Here is a 13,279-nt window from a genome sequence, read left to right as displayed (position 1 = left end):
ACTATTCAGGTAGTTGCACCAACCGCAACTTCCTTTTCCACTTTTACCCTCGCCTACGTTGCCACCTGTCGGTGACCTCTTTCACGTATAAAAGGAGGCCCATGCGCAACGTAGAGGGGGTTCAGAAATTTGGAGACTGAGAACGCTAACGCTCGGCTCCGAGCAAGAACTCAATACACACAAACAAGCAGTAGTAGGAGTATTATCTCTCCGGAGAGCTCCGAAGCTGGGTAAACCTGCTCGTGTGTTTCGCCTCGATCTGCTCTTCGTGCGATCTCCTCCCCCCGCTGAACAGAAAGGGGCTCCGGTCCCATAGGTGTTCGTGGATCGACAGTTTTCCCATGACAGGGCGGAAAATACTTAGTGATAAAAGCATCTTTACACTTGTTCCAAGAATCGATACTATTGCAAGGCAAGGAAGAAAACCAAATTTTTGCACGATCTCGCAAAGAAAACAGAAATAATTTAAAATTCACAACATCATTGTCCACATATTTTTCTTTTGCATATCACATAATTCCATGAATGTGTTAAGATGGGATGCGGCATCCTCATTAGGAGTACTGGCAAATTGATCTTTCATGACAAGATTCAACAAAACAATATTAATATCACAAGACTCCACACTAGCAGCGGGAGGAGCAACCAGAGTGCTAATAAAATCATTGGTGTTGGTGTTTGAGAAACCACACAACTTAGTGTTCTCTTGAGTCATGACGACTACGCAACAAGATTGCACTCAAAAATAGATCTGACGAGAAAAAGGCGAACGAAAAAGAGGGCGAATAAAACGACAAACTTTTGTGAAGTGGGGGAGAGGAAACCGAGAGGTAAATGGCAAATGATGTAAATTGCAAGGAGATGATATTTGTGATTAGGAACCTGGTTGATGTTGAAGATCCTCCCCAACAACGGTGCCAAAAATGGCACATTGACGGGAGGCTATCTTGAGGTGATCCTCCCCAGCAACGGCGCCAGAAATTCTTTTTGATGTCTGTTAGAACTACGTCGGTATTTCCCCAAAGAGGAAGGGAAGCAATTGTAGGCCTTGCCACTGGCTGCTTTGGGGAGGAGGATGACATGGCTTGTACGCCACAAAGTCGGGCCGATTGATCATAGGTTGATGCATCAGCCGTCGGATTATGAGTTTTAGGTTCTTTGGGGGAAGCACACAAGAGCTGTTGTGGCAAGGAGAGCATCACCGGTTGAGGGGCGACATTGGTTGCTCTTGGCGGGGCTTCAGGGATCTCATCGATGAACTCTACTTCCTTTCATGGCCACCAGATGTGATGTAATAGTGTTTCTCCCAAGGTCCTTTGCTCATCAAAGTCTCCTAGGACATTCTTGAGGGAAAAGTCATTGAATCTAGGATTTACTTTAGTCACGTAGCACTTCACACAGCCCAACTTCAATGGCACATTGTCCAACAAGAGGCCCCCTTCCAAGTAGGGTGGGCAAACCCAGGCTGTTGCACATTTTAATGCACATTCATAATGTGTAAGCACGCCCTTTAGTCTGTCTTTCATTCCAGATAGATCATATATAGCATCATCACGAGCAGCTGCAGTCTCAGTGTCGCTGGGGTCAGCTGATGCACAACTACTCTTGTGATGTGTTGTCGCACAATAAGCAACATCCTCCATGCCCGCCTCGCCTTCCATCTGATGGCTATCTGTCAGTGTTAGAGTCTTCCCAATCATCATTGACTACTCAAGATCCTTCCGAACAGCCGGATACATTTCCTTCCTCAACCTTTCATACAATTCATTCTTCTTCATTTCACTCCTCGCATTTTTCATGCCGAGCCTCTCTTCTTTGCAGAGTGTGAAAGCCCTCTTGTGCGGGACATTAACACCTATACCCCTTGCACGGCCAGGGGGCTCTCTTGTTTCCAGATCAATGGACAGAATGTCACATGGCCGTGAGTTCCTGTAGAACCTTCCAGGGATCTTGGAAGCCTCTACCATCACTTGATACAGTTCTTCGTCATGTGAGTTTTTAAAGTAATAAGTTCCATCATCACGCCTCCTTGCACGTGCCCGCAAGTAGTCTTTGGCGTGTTCACTCCTGATTTCACTAAAGGCCGGTTTCCCACCTGCCGCTACTGCTTCTTTGTCCTCCTGGTCCCATATCACTTTCATGCCGTAGTATCCTGCCACACCCATACGGTGGGTGTGTGTGTTCTTCTTCTGAAGTTACGATTGCTTGAAACTCTTCTCAGCAAACTCTTTAGTTGCCCTGACACTTTTGAATTCTGCCCAGTCTACCTTTGTAATTTGGGGGTATGCGGGGATTGTGTCCTTGCCTTCACTCAAGTACTTCTTGTACAACACGTGCTTCCAGTTTCTCCAAGCATCCCTAGCCTTCTTCAGTGCAGCGTGTTCCACCTGCATTCTCCATAGCTCTGGAACGTTGAAGTGATCCATGATCTCCCGGACTATCCATCGCCGTGTTTCTATGTTAGCCTTTCGAAACCCCGGCAGATTTATGTTGAGCCTTGCCCTGCCAACAAATCCACACACATTCCTGAACCTTGTGCGTGCTTTATCTTGTTTAGTTGGAGCCCAAGACTTTAAATCGATCTCAGTTACTTCATATACACCTTTAGGATGGTGTGTGGGCTTCCTTGGAGCGTTCCTCCGTGTCCTGACCGGAAGGGTAATTGCTGCAGCTCTATCCCGTTCAAGATTACTTGATCCCTCACCATCTTCTGAAGAACTAGGGTTGTCGGAATCAGATGAAGATACATCGCCTGAAGCATGAGTGTTGTCACTGCTATTCGACATCTACAAAGAACACATGTGAAACTGAGGAAAGGAGGATAAGCATAAAACTAACAACTTGGTATCAAGCTTTCTAACCATGTCATGCAATAATTTAGAAAATGTACGGCTAATTTGTTAAGTTTGTGTGACTTGGGCGCCCGCGATCTGTAAATCGGCAGTAACTTATTGGAACAAATACAACTTATATGTACTAGTTAGGAAGGTAGATAATTAATATATATATGCTCTCCGTTATTTTATAGCAGATTTGGGAACATACGTAACGAAATAGGAAGAGGGATTGCGAGGAAATATGCCTCACCGCGATGGAGAGCAGTAACTAACAGGCTTCTTAATGCAAACCCGGTCGGACAACAAGAGAGGCGAGGGTTACAACATCAATATGCTCGAGGGTGGCTGGCGAGCAAACGAAGACGGCGAGGCGCGGGGAGCCACGTGTTGGGAACGACAGTGGAGGTAGGCTTGATGCCGAAGAGCGGGCACACGGCTAGGGTGAGCACGCCGGCACTGGAGAGGGTTCTGCTATGGATCTGGGGGAGGGGGAGTTGGCAATGGAGATTCAATGGACTAGTTGAGTGAATCGCGGGCGGGCCGTGGGGGGTGTTGGCGGCCTAGGTGAAAAGGGTGGAAAATATCCCTGGTCGCCAGGCGGAAAGGCCTATGCAAACGGTTGCCTCTAAGCGCTCGTGTGCACAAAGAGAAAAAATTCGTTTGAAATGAAGACGTACTAATTTTGAAATGAAGACGTGAGTTCATCGTTTCACCTCTAAATTTTTCCCACGTTAAGCAATCACCATTATACCACGAGTTTGATTTGTTGGCGCATTTCAGGTCTCGTGTGCTATATGCAAGACATTTTTTGGCATTTACCGTGCATTTTGGCATATAAATCAATTCCTAGGCGGACTGCATTTCCTGTCGAAAGGGATGAGGATTGCTATTTGATCTGGGAGAGCATCCAACGGTGTAGACGTACGATCCGTGGGGTTTGGGTTCTAGCCAATCATTAGGCACGACTCAGATTGTGCGTGCAGCAATGGGGGGCATCGACCACGGTTTGGTAGGCACATGACTTTCGTGAGTGAACCGTGTGCTATTTGAAAACATTTACATGAACCAACATCATATTTTCGTTTCAATGAAAACAATAGGTCATCGTTTCGCTCCTGAATTATTTTCCACGGTAAGAAATCACCATTGTACCTTATGGTTCGATTTTCTCGTGCATCTGAGGTATCATTTGCTATATTTGAGTTGTTTGCTATAGTCGCAACTACACGTGGGTGCTTGCTAGCTAGCACGATCATTTGTCTGTCACTTTTGGATTTTTCATTCATTGTTCGAGAAATGGGAAAAAATTCAAACAGTTCGGCTGCAGGGTGTGGCCAGAGGCGTATGCCATGTTGGTATTCTAATTACAGGAAATGCATATAGAGTCTGGAAATAACAAAAATCAATGCGTCACCGTGCCGTGTTCTCAGGATCACATGGATTTTTTTGGTAAATATGGCATGAGTTTTGATGCTCACCCCTTCCAAATCAGAGCATCTCACAAGAAGGATCATAGTTTCCAAAAGGAGACACGACACTTCGGACTCCAATTGTCATTGACTACATCGTTCCGCTTTGAATTATTTTCATGGTAAACAATCAAGTATATACCATAGGTTTGATTTTCTGTCCCATTTCAGGTCTCGTTGCTATATTCCGTTTTTTCGAAAATTAAGGGGATTATTCTCCCGCCTCTGCATCAAAACGGTACATACGGCCAAAAGTCATTGCTATATTCAAGTCAATTTTTTTCCACTTACCTTGCATTTAGTGCATATAATTAAATTCAAAACCATTCTATAACAACACATCTGGGTGTTAGTTAGCAAAGAAGGTGTACAAATCATTTATGTGCTGCTTTGCGAGTTTTCATCCATTATCTGAGAAACAGGGAGAAGTTTCAAACATTTCGGCCATGAGCTGCGGCCACCAGCGTAGGCCTAGTTTGTATTTTAATTACTGGGAATTCAGATGGAGTCCAGACTTCATCAAAATTGGTGTGTGCCCGTGGCGTGCTTTTACGACCCTGGGGAATTTTTTTGGTAAGGTTTGGCACCAGTTTTGATGATCGCTCCTTCCATACCGGAGCATCTCACATGAAGGACCATAGTTTCCAAAAGTAGACATGTCAATTCAAACTCCTATGGTCGGTGACTTCATGGTTTGGCCTGATATAAGTTTCCCCGGTACGCATTCATCATCATACCACTGGTTTTATTTTCTAGTGCATTTCGGGTATCATTAGTTATATTTAAGACATTTTTTTGAGTTTAACGTGCACTTTGTGCATAAAAAATCACAACCGGAACTGCATGTGCTATTGAAAGGGATGAGGATCGTCGTTCGATCTGGGAGCATCCAACGGTTTAGACGTACAATCCATGGGGTTTTGGTTTTGGACAGTCAGAACGGACGGCTCAGATCGCGCGCGTGGCAGGGGACATCGGCCACGGTTTAGTAGACACACAGCTTTTGTGAGTGAACCGTGTGCTATTTGAAAACATTTACATTAACTATCATCATTTTTTGTTTGAATGAAAACATGAGTTCATCATTTCGCCTCCAAATATTTTTCCCACGGTAAGAAATCACGATTGTACCCTATGGTTCGATTTTCTGGTACATTTTACCGGGCGGCAGGCTTCGATAGCAATCTCAAACTTTCAATATGCAAAAATAAAAGAGATCTCGTTTAATTTCTATATATATATATATATATATATATATATATATATATATATATATATATATAGTCGCAAATACATGTGCATGTTAGTGAAAGATCATTTGGGTGTCGCTTTGCGAGTTTTCATTCATTATACAAGAAACGGGAAAAAAATTCAAATAGTTCGGCCACAGGGTGCGGCCAGAGGCGTAGGCCTTGTTGGTATTTTAATTTCAGGAAATACATATAGAGTCCCGAAAATAACGAAAATCATTGTGCCAGTGTGGCGTTCTCTCATGATCGCATGGAATTTTTTTGGTAAAGATTGACACAAGTTTTGGTGCTCGCACCTTCCATACCAGAGCATCTCACAAGAAGGATCATAGTTTCCAAAAGGAGACGCGACACTTCGACTACAAAACGTCAGTTACTCTACATCGTCCCGCCTAAAAATAAATCATGGTAAACAATCACGGATATACCCTTGGTTTGATTTTCCGGCCCATTTCAGGTCGTCTTCTATGTTTAAGTCATTCTTTGCACTTACCTTGCATTTTAGTGCATATAAAGTCAAAACCCTACTACGACTACATGTGGGTGTTTTAGTTAGGCTATACTTAATTAGGCTACTCATAGTGGAGAGTGTCATATACTATATGTTACTTTAATAGTCTAACCCTCACTATATTTAATTCTTTTCCACATTAGCATACTTGCTATTTTTCCGAGTGCATGGTATCGTCGTCTATGATACCACCACTATGGCCAGCCATTCTATAGTGAGGAAGTATCATATATACTATAGTATCATGCATATGATACTAGTGTATGATACTACGCACGTACCTTCATATAGTGCATATATATAGTATCATAGAGCTAGTATATATATACCATAGATGACCGTATTTATGGCCATGTGCATGACACAAAGTAGTATAGCATTTTTATTATATATGTTATAGTATCTATGTTACTACTTCTTTGCCACACATCATCATATTTGCTATTCTCAAGTCCATGATACCGGCTATGATACCCCCACTATGGCCACCCTAAGGTTGGTCGTAATGGGAGTATCAAGCGGTATCATGCATGCCAACTAGACTTTTTGGATGATGTGGCACACAGTTAAATGAGGAAAGAGAGGGTGTGGGTCGGGTATCATATCATGATATACCGTATCACATATTAAATGGTGTACTACTTTGTGTCATGCATGGCAATTAATAAGGCAACCTAAGATACTGACTTATGATACTATGTGCGCATTACAGAGGTAGTTAGCTATAGTATCGATCACACACACACACACACACACACAGAGATATATATATATATATATATATATATATATATATATATATGATACTAGCTAGCTAGTCTATGATATACTAGCTAGCTCACCTCATTAATGCATAGTATCATAGAGTAGTATCATCTAGTACTTTATTTATTGTCATGCATGACACATAGTAGCATAGCATTTATTATGACACGGTTTCATGATATGATACTTAACCCTCTCTTTCTTCATTTAATTTTATGACAGCTCATCAAAATTGCCTAGTTGGCATGATACTAGCTATGATATCCCATTACGACCAGCCTAGCAAAGAAGGTCAATAGATCATTTGTGCGTTGCTTTGCGAGTTTTCATCCATTTGCTCGAGAAGCGGGGATAAGTTTCAAACATTTTGGCCGCGAGGTGCGGCCACTAGCGTAGGCCTAGTTGGTATTTTAATTACAAGAAATTCAGATGGAGTCCGGACATCATCAAAATTGATGTGTGCCCGTGGCGTGCTATCATGACCCCATTGTCACCTCCCTAGCTTCTGGCATTGCTCTAGGTTAGCTTCATGTGTGCATCATGTCTATATTTTTGAAACTTGAATTGAGGAATATTGGAAGCCTCAAAACCCTAAATAAAAGAGGGGCAAAAACCCTAGAAATCTCATTCATTACTCCAAAATGCTCTTCTTAAATGTTTGATAATTTTTGGTAAGGGTTCTGGTCCCAACCAAAAATATTGAACATTTTTAAGGATTTATTTTTGGGACTTTGAATTTAAATCATTAGCTATTTGAATTTGAATTATATTCATATAATTAGAATATAATTTAAATACCCCTAAAATATTTTATAAGCTTTTGGAAAAGTCCATTTAACATTATAAAATATTCAGAGGAGTTTTTTTGGCATTGTTTGAATTATTTTTTTAAATTCAAAACAGTGGCAAAATAAATTAAATAAAACAAAACAGAACAGAAATAAAAAAAAAGAAGAGAAACCTACCTGGCCCAGTTCCTCCAGCCACTTACCTGGTGGCCAACAGGACCGGCCCAGCGCGGCCCAGCACACCCCCTCCTGTCTTCTTCCTCCTGCCAGTAGGCAGAGGGGAAGCGTGGCGTGCGCGCGTGCGTTCCCGGCCACCTCCTGCTTGCCGACGATCCCCTGGACGCGTGGACGACTTCCCCGTGTCGTCCCAATCCCGCTGACCCCCTCGCTCACTCTCCCCCTCCTCTGCTCTCTCCCTGCACGCGCCCGAGCGGAGCTCGTCGTCGCCGACGCCGTTCGCCGTAGCCACCATGCTCCTCACTGCCACCCGAAGTGCCCAGGAGATCCGCCTCGACCACCTCTTCCTCCTCGCCGAGAAGCGCACCGCGGGAGCCCCTGCAACGTCGTCACCGCCGTCGTCTTCCACCTCCAGCGCCCGAGCTCGCCTCCGGTCGATTCAGCGCTGCTAGGACCTCCCCGAGCTCGCTGACCTCCTCTACGGCATCGCTGTGAGCTCCTACGCCTCCCCTCCCTCTTCCCCCCTTCGATTGCGCCCTGTAGCCCCTATCCCACCGGAGCCGCGAGCTCGGCTCCGCCGGCGATGTCGCCGCCGTCACTGCAGACAGCAAGGCTCGAAACCGAGCACGGCACCGTGCTCCTAGCATCCTCAGGAGCTCGGCGAGCCCCTTAACCATCCCTCCCGTCCTCTGTGGCCTCGCCCCGCTCGAACCCGAAGCTCCGGCTGCCGCCGCAAGCCCCACTCCGGCGAGCGCTGACCACCCCGCGTCCTTCTGTCGCCTTCTCCAGATGCGCACGAGCACTAGGAACCCACAGAGCCTCTCCGCGCGGCGTTTGGACGCCGGAGCAAGAAACCCGAGGGTCTCCGCCGTCTCGGCCTCGCCGGCGTCAAGCCGCCGGCGGGTTAGGCCCCGCTGACCAGGGGTTTGACCCCCCTGGGTCGATGACAGGTGGGGCCAGCCCCCCCTGTTAATTAGTTTAGTCTATTTTAACTAATTACCCCCTCTGCTGACACTGACATGCGGGCCCATGCTCTAATTAAATTAGGTTAGTTAGTTAGTCACTGACGTGTGGACCCCACACGTCAGGTTTGACTCTGGGCGACCCAGTTGACCTGCTGACGTCATGATGATGTCAGGCTGACGCAATAAGTATTTCTGGATTTAAAAATAATCAGGAAATTCCAGAAAATGCCTAAAACTTCAATAAATCATAGAAAATTAACCGTAACTCCAAATTAAATAAATTATATATGAAAAATTATCAGAAAAATTCAAGGAATCCATCTATACCATTTTCATGCATGTTAGAACAACTTATCACTACTGTTTAGGGCAAATGAAGTAAATGGCATTTGAATAATCACATATGGAGTTTGAATTTGAATCTTGTATTCAAACCAACTTCATTTAATCTGTTGCTAGTTGCATTAGCTCAAACACATTCATTTTGCCATGTCATGATCATGCATCATATTGTGCATTGCATTGATTGTGTTCCCTTTTGTGTTGCCGGTATTTGTCCCCTCTCGATAGACGTGATACCGATGATGTGATCGTTGACACTGATGAAGACTCAATGCTATCTTCAGAAGTGCCAGGAAAGCAAAACCCCCTTGTTCATTCCGATAAAATCCCACTCTCTCGCTCCTGCTCTCCTTTACTGCATTAGGACAACAACGATATACTTGTTACTTGCTGCGGTAGCTGAACCCCTTTTATCCTCTGCATGACCTGTCATTGCCACAGTAAATAGATGAAACCCACTAGCATGAGTAGGAGTTGTTTGAGCCCTGTTGTGCCTACTCATTCATGCTTGTTGGTCATGCCTGCTACTGCTTAGAGTTGAGTCAGGTCTGATTCATCGGGGATGAATCAGAGGCGTGTGAACATGTCCTACTGTGTGTGAGCTAAGTGTGTGAACACGATTTGGTAAAGGTAGCGGTGAGAGGCCATGTAGGAGTACATGGTGGGTTGTCTCATTGCAGCCGTCCTCAGGAACTGAGTTCTGTGTTTGTGATCCATGATCAGTTACTACCACACATTGGGCTCCGGGCGCTCCAAGCCCTCTCGACTTATTAATCAACTTGATCTCTGTCCAGGAGTTGCAACTAGTTTCTGGTGTTTGTAGGCAGTGTTAGTAGTCTACCAAGTGGCACCCGGTATAGGTGGGCTTGGGACAGACTAGGCACAGTGGCCCGGTGTACCAAGTGGCACCCGGTTGGTGGGCTTGGGAACCCTGCACACATCGTTTGGGGCCGTAAGCGACACCCCGGCCGGATCTCCTTGCGGATGGAACCTGAATAGGCGATAAACCTGGACTAGAGACTTGTTCGGTTAGTCAGGTCGTGGCCGACTCCCTCGCCCGGCTTCCGCTTGAAGGTTGCCGAGGTACATGACGTGTACAGGGCGGTAAGTGGCGAAAGCGTGTGTGAAGAAGTACACCCCTGCAGGGTTAACATCATCTATTCGAATAGCCGGATTCCTCGGATATGGAAACGTGGACCCCTTATATCAGTTCATAGACAAGTGAAAGTGGATACTCTAAAATACGCAAGATAAGCGTGAGTGCTATGGATGGCGTTCTCGTAGGGAGACGGGAGCGGATCCATAGTGGTGTATTGATATGGTGAATATGTGGACTCGTGTGCGCCACCTCAAAAGAGTTACTTGCAGTCGTAGTTCAGGATAGCCACCGAGTCAAAGCTGGCTTGCTGCAGTCAAACTCCACCATCCCCTTTGTTGATAATGATGCATATGTAGATAGTTCTGATGTAAGTCTTGCTGGGTACATTTGTACTCACGTTTGCCTATTTTATGTTTTTGCAGAGAGACTTCGGTCTCACTAGTAGTTCCACGTGGACTTCGACGTTTAGCTTGTTACCTCAGCTACGATCTTGTGCCCTCGGCAGGATCTGATAGATAGTCAGGCTTCTCAGCTTTTTTCATTTATAGATTTCTGTACTCAGACATGATAGCTTCCGCTTGTGCTTTGACTTGTATGCTCTGATTGTTGGGTCATGAGACCCATGTTTGTAACATCTCACTCCTCGGAGCCTATTGAATAAACTACTTAAGTCGTAGAGTCATTTTGTGATGCCATGTTGTATTGCACATATCGAGCATATTGTGTGTATGTTATTGAAATGCTTGGTATGTGTGGGATCTGACTATCTAGTTGTTTATCTATAGTAGCCTCTCTTACCGGGAAATGTCTCCTAGTGTTACCGCTGAGCCATGGTAGCTTGCTACTGCTCTGGAACACTTAGGCTGGCCGGCATGTGTCCTTCTTCGTTCCTGTGTCTGTCCCTTCGGGGAAATGTCACGCTTTGAGTACCGGAGTCCTGTTAGCCCGCTACAGCCCGGTTTACCGGAGTCCTGCTAGCCCAGTGCTACAGCCCGGACCCACTCACTGATGACCGACACGTTCGATGCTGGGTCATGGATGCCTGTCCCTGTAAGTCTGTGCCACTTTGGGTTTACGACTAGCCATGTCAGCCCGGGCTCCTTACCATATGGATGCTAGCGACACTGTCATATACGTGTGCCAAAAGGTGCAAACGGTCCCGGGCTAAGGTAAGGCGACACCCGTGGGAATACCGTGTGTGAGGCCGCAAAGTGATATGAGGTGTTACATGCTAGATCGATGTGGCATTGAGTCGGGGTCCTGACAGCGTTGGTATCAGAGCTTGACTGCCTGTAGGATTACCAAGCCAAACTGGTCGAAGTTGAGTCTAGAAATGCTTTAGTTATATGTAAGGGAATTGATTGTGGGATGGAACGTAAGGCTCTTTTTACTCCTTATACCTTATGCCCTTCTGATCTGAGTCATCTTATCTTTCCTACGGGGATTAAGAACTAGTCTATCTCTTCTTTCTATCAGGATCACGTGTTACTAATCCGTAGACTTATAGATTGTTGGATTTAAGCTTGAGTTCAGTTTCTACTACTTCCGTACGTTAACTGTTGATCTCGAAACCTTGACATTGTGTTTCTGAGTGGTTATGCCACCATTTTTGTGAATGTCTCAAGTCTTTTCTGAGCATTTACAGCCGTTATGCTGTCCGAGTCATTCCAGGTTTCTAAATAGTCTGATGCATTTGCAAAATCCTTTCCCTCTGGTTTCGATGTTCCTTCATGCCAGCTCAATCACACTAATTGTTGAGTTGAGGTATTCTATTGCCTTGACATTATGTTGGAGTTACTATTATGACCCTAGGTGTCTCAGGGGATCATCTAGTAGTCTAGCCATGATTTATGTTCCAGTGTGATGACTCTGGCCGTCATTATCGAAAGCATCCCGTGATGCCATTTAGTAGTAGGTATTCTATCCCTGGGTTTTGAACCCGAGATTCACCCTACTTGCTTCATGTTGATAGTTTTGCTCGTTCCTTTAGGTTATTAGTAACCTTGCATTAGTCCTCGATGTTCGTGGTATTCCTTTCTTCCAAATACTATGAACCGCTTATGGCAGATGTTCCTCGCTGATCGAAAGATCACAATCAGAGTGCTCTCGATGGGTTCTCGATGCTATATTGTGACTCTGCCAGCTCTACCTTTCTGCATGGGTTATCCGGAAGAAATATGTGGGATTCGTTCGACATGCTAAACCATGCATCCACAACTCAGAAAATCGTATGTCCTTTGAGTTGTCCCTCTTTAGTTGTCTTCTGACCCTCGTCTATCAGTTGATAGTCAAGAGTATTTGTGCATTCGTGTTATCAATGTTTATTACTCTTGTGGTCCGTCAAGCCATTCTGTCCTGACTGACTTGGAGAAACAAACTCCAGTACCTCATCCATATCTAGGATTGGGTCAAAGTAGTTGTGCTCCGCAGATCAAAATGCCAATCCAGCTTCTGGTCTGCTCTACCCTGAAGTATTACCTTCTTTATGACAGGAATTTCATGAGAATTGCACCACCTTTTGTGAATTCTTGACATAGTGATACTTCTCGCCATCCTTTTTCATTCCTCGGTTCCGTGTTGTTGCATCCGGAGTGCCGACAAGTGAATCATGATGTGTGAACTCAATACTCCTAGCAACCCCATTGCTTGGTAGTTAATGGACAATAATCCTATTCTTAGTATGTTGGTTATTGAATCACCATTCTAAGATTGATCGTGCTACCTAGTCCATTCTCCTGGTTCACCCTTCGATTGATGAGTTAGGATCTTGTCAAGTCCTCACTCATTTGATCATATCGTCTTGCCCTCAAAAGCGAGATCGTTCTCGAGCTTAGTAACATACCGGTGGTTCGTGATTTTCTGAATGTCTTCTCGGAAGTATCACCAGGTCGTCACCTGACCGTTATGTTGAGCCCGTGATCAAGTTGGTTTCTTATGAACCACCTTCTCTCCAAGAATCGGTGTTAGATATCCCTGAGCTAGTTGGTTAAGCTAAACGACAACTTGGAGGGTTGGAAGATAAAAGCTTGCCTGACTTAGTTCGTTCCAAAGGGGTATTCTTGTGTAGTGTGTGTTG

This window comes from Triticum dicoccoides, chromosome 7B, assembly GCF_002162155.2.
Source record: "Triticum dicoccoides isolate Atlit2015 ecotype Zavitan chromosome 7B, WEW_v2.0, whole genome shotgun sequence".
Taxonomy (NCBI): domain Eukaryota; kingdom Viridiplantae; phylum Streptophyta; class Magnoliopsida; order Poales; family Poaceae; genus Triticum; species Triticum dicoccoides.
Note: the sequence above shows the minus strand (reverse complement) of the source record.